Source organism: Mytilus trossulus, chromosome 3 (assembly GCF_036588685.1).
Source record: "Mytilus trossulus isolate FHL-02 chromosome 3, PNRI_Mtr1.1.1.hap1, whole genome shotgun sequence".
Taxonomy (NCBI): Eukaryota; Metazoa; Mollusca; class Bivalvia; order Mytilida; family Mytilidae; genus Mytilus; species Mytilus trossulus.
The window spans coordinates 30,982,194-30,990,650 of record NC_086375.1 but is presented as its reverse complement, the minus strand read 5'-3'; positions in this window follow the sequence as shown (position 1 = coordinate 30,990,650).

Here is an 8,457-nt window from a genome sequence, read left to right as displayed (position 1 = left end):
TCATTGTAGCTATTTTCAACTTAGGCAGCAACCATTTGATTTTCTGGGGGGGGGGGGGGGGGCTATGATTTTTTTTTATGTGCAAATTTTTTTTTCGTCTTCGTCTTCGGCGAAGAACAATCTATTTTTTTTAGCGACAAACCTAAAACAATTTTTTTCTTTCACTTTTATCATTACATATAGTGGCAGCTGAGGGTGAAACAAACATTTTTTTCTTTCTCAGAGTCCAAAACAAATTAATTTTTTCACCTAAAAATGGAAACAAACTTTTTTTCCCAAAAAAAAACCATAGCCCCCCCCCCCTGAAAATCAAATGGTTGCTGCCTTAGGAAACTATCAATCTGTGGGAAATAGGTGCAAAACCATATTTGTGGCAAAAAAGAATTGACCACAAATTTCAGGACGATTCATTGTATAATTTGCGTTTATATACATATCAGTTGCTGATCATTTTCATGAGGTTGGGACAAGTACTGTTAAAAAGGGGGCCAGTGCTAAACCCTATCAAACCAAACTGCCTCGATCTGCATGTTACTCTTTATATAGCTAGCCGGTTTCAATCATCATAAGGCAGCAACCATTTGATTTTCTGGGGGGGCTATGTTTTTTTTTGGAAAAGTTTCCAGTTGGTGGAGTGAAAAAAATTTGTTTGTTTCACCCTCAGCTGCCACAATATGTAACGCTAAAAATTAAAGAAAAAAATAGATTGATAAAAAAAAATTGTCAAGAAAAAAACCCCATAGCCCCCCCCCCCCCCTCCTAGAAAATCAAATGGTTGCTGCCTAACCATGATAAAGGCATTAAAGACATGTTAGCCAGTGTGTACTGCAGGCAATGGTTTTAATTCTACTATTAAATAAATAACATTACATCTTTAAATGAACTTTTCTTTCTTGTCAGAGTACTTAACTCATTTGTGCATGAATTAAATAGGACAACCTTATAGTGTCAGTCTCTGTCATAACGGCCACTCAAGTAGTCAATCATGAAATTATTCCTGGTTATGCCTTTATCATGTAGCAAAATACAGAAGTTAACTTGAAAAGGGCGACTTGTCATATATCAAAGAAGACTTCTTTCATCTTTTTCTGACTGTACATAGGAGGTAAGTAACAGCAGACTACATCAAGAATTAAAATAAAAGTCTTACTTTTCTGTTAGTAACTTTAATGCTTGCTAGTTCTTAACTATGGCGACTTGATATTTATCAATAAATGTATTTGTAAACATGACAAAAATGTTTAATGTCCAACAGTAGATACTTTTTGTACAATTTTGGCTTGTATTGACTTTATAGCGCACAATTACAAATATTCATGTAAAACAATAACTTCTGTCTATCAAGATAAGAAATAAAGATCAATTGAATAATTGCTTACCGGGACATCAACATCATTTGACCTTTGGTGAACTGAGCTGTCTCATTCGATTGACAATCATACCACACCTCTAAACTTTTATGTCTTAATTTAAAATTTGGTATACAAACTTTTTTTTACATGTTTTATGTATGGACTGTTGGTTTCATTCATCTATTATATATGCAGACAATTAGTTTTTAAAATCTTCATTTGATATTAGATGGATAGCTGTCTCATTTCAATCATATCCTTTGTGTCCTTGTTTATCTTACTACATATCCTCATAGAAATTAATCACACAGATTTATATGAAAAACTGGATAAATAAAGTCTGTGACAAGAAAGAGAATAGTCAATATACCCTCAACACCAACCAGATTAGGAAAATATTAAATGATTCTGGCATGTAAAGGAATTTAAAATATTCTATGATTTATTTTTATGTAAAATATAGATATAATCTAGTTCAGCTGGTATCATGTGCACGTGATTATATATTAAGTCACTATCAATTCCCCTACACACAGAGTGTAGCTCTCCATGTTTTGCTAAAAGAGATTGAATGTTAATGATCCAATGAAATACTGTTGGTATATCTTTCCATAGGTGATATTTGGAGGAACGTTCTAGTCAATAGTCACATCAAGTTGTACCAATACTCAAGTATTTCTATTTGAAGGCATGCCATATGTCTGTCCACATGATAAGTGCATGAATGGTCAACTGTTTAAGACTTTTTTGGGGACTTTTCTTGTGTCTGGCCTTTTCATCTTAACATTCACCAGTATGGGCATTTTGGAAAATACTGGAAAAAAATGTGAAATATAGTTACATGTGGCACTAACAATACAATAGCATATGGCTTAAATTATTCCAACATCAAATCTGTCTTAACAATAGTAATATTACCTCAATATCTCTGCTCGAACAATTATATTTGCAAGATTTATGTCAGTTTTGTAATCTATGGGTTTATGCTACATATTTGCCAGCTTGTGCAAATTCAGGAATTATCTACATGTAGCAATGTTTCTAATTTTTTTTTATTTTTTCAATATTGTAGGATCATTAATTTTGATCACGCAACCAAAAAAAATCATACTTTAAATTAATGGTGCTTGCTTAACTACAAACCTATGTATATACACATTTACATATCATAATAGTTCTTCTATACACTTTATCACTAATATTTTACGTTTATAAACTAGTTAGAACATCAATCTAGGCCAATTGAAGAACTTTATTCATTTTTCCTAAGCCACCCCCATTTTCGCTCCAGAACGCCATTTTGTTGTAATCAGCTCAAAGAAACGAAAAAATTAGGAAAACTAATGCATCAATCACTACGAAATTTACTCAATACACGAACAAATCATATACCTTTCAGAAAATGTAAATTTTTTCACTCATCTCCGTATTTTGAGGAAGGAATATAAAAATAGAAAATGATGTTAGGACCGCCCAATAGGCGGGATAGGGTGAGGTCACTTCGGTCATTATGCAAATTCTTTCTATGGAGCCGTGTACTCTTACTGCGATCGTAAAAGTTATTTATTTTACCAGAACCATTTTAAACTTCTTATTTTAAGCATAAAATTGGATATATATGTATTATAATACTTACATATCGGGTGTCAGTTTGTTTAGGTGATGCAAATGTCAGCCATTAATCAGAGCTAGTTTATCATTTTCCAGATGCATCACGGGTAATCTTACAAAGTCTCGCGTCGCATAGGATGTTATACTACAGTCTATGCAAAAGCTCACGAGATTCCAATCCTTCTAACTATACAAATCCTTGGACATATATAAAAACAAAATAACACGTTGTGAACATGATGAACAACGTAAGTACCTAGAATATATACATCAAAACCATATATATTATTTGTGAATAATTATCAACAAGGTATTGGTATCTTCAAATCATTTTGTTTTAGAAAGAGCGATACGTTCTTCGGCAGTACCCTGGTTCAACACGTTAAGTCAGACACTAGTGAAGTTTTACAAAGTCTGAAAGAAGCTGAAAGCTCTTGAATATCGAATTAGGTGAGAAACGCATATTCCATATGCAGGTGAATTGCTATTAAAATTGAGGAAATTTATAATTTTATAAAAAACAAAATTGTCTCGTTTGTCAAAAATTCTGGTAGTTGTTCGATTGCTGATATCATACTTCTTTAAATGAGGCGATGGACGCCGTGTCTGTTATTTCTTTGAATTCTAGTTCTAGAGGATAAATTGATAGAACACAGTCAGAAAACTTTAATAAAAATTCCCTTTCTATGTTCAGTGGACCTTGAAAAAAACTAAGGAATATGTGTACGTAGTTTCAAATTAATAGAACTTCAACTTCATCAAAAAACTATCTTGACCAAAAACTTTAACCTGAAGCGGGACAGACGAACAAACAGACGGACGAAAGTTTGAACTGACGAAAAAAACGACGGACTTACAGACGCACAGACCAACAAACATAATGCTCATAATTGGGCGTACACAATAAGTGTTTGCGATGTACTCAAATGATAATAACAGCAGTGAGCAGTATGTACAATGTCGTATAAGGAATTCTATAAACGAGAAATGTTATATATATTGTGATTACTTGAAGACAAGCATATAATTAATTATATTCACCTACTTGCAATGTAAGGTTTAATAAATTGTTTTTCAGGCATTAGATGATGCAACAAGAACTTTTAAATGGTAAGAATTGTACATGTTCCAAATTGTGAAGATGAATATAGATAAAGGCAACAATAGTATATCGCTATTCAAAAGTCATAAATCCATTGAGAGGGAACAAATCCGGGGTGCAAACTTAAACCAAGGAAAACTCATCAACTATGGGAGGAAAACAACGCAACAACAGAAACATGGCAGTGCAACATAGAAAAACCCAAATGACAATGCAACATACATAAAAACAAGCTATTATATAACAACTGTCAGATTTCTGACTTTTTACAGGACATTTTCAGAAAAAAACTATGTGTTGAACCTAGCCAGCCGAACCTCGCGCTTTAGGGCAATGTTAATAGTTATCAAAAGTACCAGGATTATAATTTTATACGCCAGACGCGCGTTTCGTCTACATAAGACTCATCAGTGACGCTCAGATCAAAACAGTTAAAAAGCCAAATAAATACAAAGTTGAAGAGCATTGAGGATCCAAAATTCCAAAAAGTTGTGCCAAATACGGCTAAGGTAATCTACTCCTGGGGTAAGAAAATCCTTAGTATTTCGAAAAATTCAAAGTTTTGTAAACAGAAAATTTATAAAAATGACCATATAATTGATATTCATGTCAACACCAAAGTGCTGACTACTGGGCTGGTGATACCCTCGGGGACGAAACGTCCACCAGCAGTGGCATCGACCCAGTGGTGTAAATAGTTATCAAAAGTACCAGGATTATAATTTTATACGCCAGACGCGCGTTTCGTCTAAATAAGCCATTGAAATAACAACTTTACATTGTGAAATATATTATTGTTAAAATATAACTCTTTACTTGCATAGTGAAATTAACCATATATGAATTCTAAAAAAATCTAAAGAACTTCTGGATATTTGTTAATCTCGATCTTTTTCTTAAATTATATTTATAAAAAATGTTTTTAACCTTTAAACTACTACTTCGAATGTGACATTGACATATCGTCTAAACAAAATAATATACAAATTGAATTCTTTTCAATACAAAAATGATAGCACAAGCTTAACATTTATTGGTTTGAAATACCACCATACATTTTATTTTGTGAACATTAAAGTAAATAAAATCATCATAGATACCAGGACTAAATTTTGTATATACGCCAGACGCGCGTTTCGTCTACAAAAGCCTCATCAGTGACGCTTGAATAAAAAAAAAGTTAAATAGGCCATATAAAGTACGAAGTTGAAGAGCATTGAGAACAAAAATTCCTAAAAGTTTTGCCAAATACAGGTAAGAGAATCTATGCCTGAGGTAGAAAAGCCTCAGTATTTCAAAGTCAATTAGTCTACACTGATGAAAAAATGTTCAGTATTCTAGTATTTCATCTTGACAAAACGTTTTTTGATTTAGGAGGTAGACTTTTCAACATATTGTGGGTATCTCTAATGGAACGAACAGTGCACCTCTCCTTGTCGAGCTCTTCTCGTTTTCATATGAGTAGAAATTCATTCAGACACTTTCAATCAAGAAAATCAAAGACCAATTTATTTAATTGCACATCCAAATATATTGATGATGTTCTCTATGTACAATCCACCCTTTTGTGATTGAGTTGCCTTAATATGTCCATTAGAACTAGAAATTAAAGAAACACCAGGCACGGTCCCCTTCGTCTCATTTGCAGATGTATACCTCGAATTTGATTTCTTCAGTCATCTCAGTACCAAAAATCTATGACAAACGAGACGATTTTAAGTTATAAAATTTCAAAATTTAATTCCCCTCACCCTACCCCCGAACTTAGCTTCACCTCGTCTCGACCTTTTTCTAAAACGTTGATCAGAAGATACCAGGACCTTGTTGATAGCTATTCCTTATAAGCTTCACAAATAGTACATGATGTGTTTGGAGTTTAGATTTGAGACACAGTTTGTCATCTTAAATACGTGTTATAATGGTCTTTTTATTTTGCTTTTTATATTTTAACCTTTACTGTGCAACCAATTTCTGGTGATATTCTTTTGGCGTGGCTCAGAATTTATACATTGCGCCGTTGTAATATTGTGTTTTGGTCATTATTTGTAATTATATTGAGGTATACTGGTAGCTAGGAACTTTTCTTTTAGAAATCTCCTTGGAGATTGATATTTTTGTAATTGTATTTTTTGTTTACTAACCGTTCAAATCAACGAATTCTTAATTTCTAGTCACAACTGAAGTTTATTTAACAGCCTTTATTTTATTACTACTGTTTACCAAAAAATACGATTTCATTAAGTATGGTAATAAACTAAAACTAGATTGATGGAAAAAAGGCATTTAAAACGAATTCAAATGCTGATTTGACACTTTTGTTGTCAACCGGGGATCCAGTAATACTATATGTTTTAAACGTATTAGTTTTAAGGTTTACGTTTTATTTAGTTTAATGTGTTACATAACACTACAGGGAGATAACATTGTAAACAACAGCAACTGAACGTTTCAATCACCACATTCTATTGTTAAGGAAATATTGAATTTCTTAATGATCAAAATTAGTGTTTGTCTAACTGCTATATATCCAATGATTTTCAGGTTTTTAAAAAAGTTTTGTATTTTAGCAGAGGTGTTTGGTACCAACTTAAAGTATTTTTTCTTTTTATCATTTTGCATTGATTTGATTATGTATATTTCTTAGGTAATTTTCAAGTCTTTAATATTCAAATTAGAACTTAACAGAACCACGTTGTGAAAACTATTAACTGCACCAGTAAACTTCAACTATTTTTTTTTTTTTACATTATTTGTAAATGATTTAAATCATAAAAACATACTGTAAAATTGATAAGCGGCTTCGGACATTTTTATAACCTTTATAGACATTTTTGTTTAGATTTGTTAGTAGGCCTAAACAATAAAGGCAACAACTTACTAAGAACAAGATTTATATTTATAATTCACAATTAAGACACCTCAAATCCTACAATTTTATTGGTCTAGAGCACTTGGCTTAAATCTAGAATATGATATTGATTTTTTATTATTATCTTTTCCGCAGTATTTCACACATAAAAATGTGATTTGAAATTCTTATTACTTCAACTCGGTTAACACAGTTAGAATGTTCGTTCTGATAAAATTGATGCTGTTTTGGCAAGTGCACGTGAACCTTGCAGGTAAGGTTACTAACTTATATTATGATTGAAATTTTTAAATTTCAGCAAACTATTTTCGAATCTAAAACTATATTTTGTATGGAAATCTGAAGATACTTTTAAAGTAATTTTTGTTTGCGTTAATGTTGGGGTTTGGCTTCAACATTAGTAGAATTAATATTTTTAATTTATTTTTAAATTATTATCAAATGCATTTTGCACGTATAACTATATTAAGAAAGCCATTTGTCTTTGTATCTGCGTTGGTGCATATAAGGTTTATCATAGAAGGCATGCGAAGCTGTAATAGGATCAATTGTATGCATTCGATCAGTGGATTTATGTTAACGGTTAAAAAACAAGAACAACAGTAAAAATAAAATGAAAATGTTGTACAATTAAGGTGGTATGGGAGTCTAAAATAAAAATGATAGAATTTGTTCATACTTTGTCAAAATGTAGTATCTATTGATACATGTTCAAAAGTATAATAAAAATGATAGGTCACCGCGCATTTTCTAAAGCTACAGGTTGTGACAAAATGACAAATTTTGTATGGATTATACAGGAAAAAACACCATTTTGTGAATAGAAACTAAACAAAATGATAGAATTGTAAAATAAATTAGGAAAAGATTGCTTTCAGACAATGCTTTGAGAATATCAAAGGAAAAGATAGGGTCGCCGTACGTTTTTTTCGACTAAAAGACAAAATAGGAAAATTTCATGTAGAGTCCTTCAGAAAATGCATTGTTTTAAAGTTACCTCCCCTTAAATTGCTAATTTGAAAATATTAAAAGAAATATAAAAAAAAATCTACACTTGTAAAAATATTAATATTCCTAAGTTATATTCTTATAAATTGGTTCTTTTAAATGAAAATTCACATTACATATCTGCATCGAAAGATAACAAATAAAGTACTAAGCTCATGAGCGTTTAGGATTAAAAATGCAGATAGATTTTGCTAAATAAGGTATTTTATTCCTGTGAAAAAACAACATTTAAAGGACCCAATAACCGTGGCTTTTAAAGGTTTTGAACATAAATTATACAAGACAGAAACAACAAACGAATCCAGTGACCAGATAAATAAAAATGCTCACTTCATTAAAATACTAAACATGGAATTTTGAAAAGTAATAATTAGAATTGAACGGTGTAGTTTATCTATTGAAACTATGATTAATAGTGTTTTTATCTATCATAATGAGACATTACAGAAAAAAAAATGTTTCTCAAGTTTCATGATAAACGTAAAAAATGAAGAAAAAAACATATCGCAAAATTA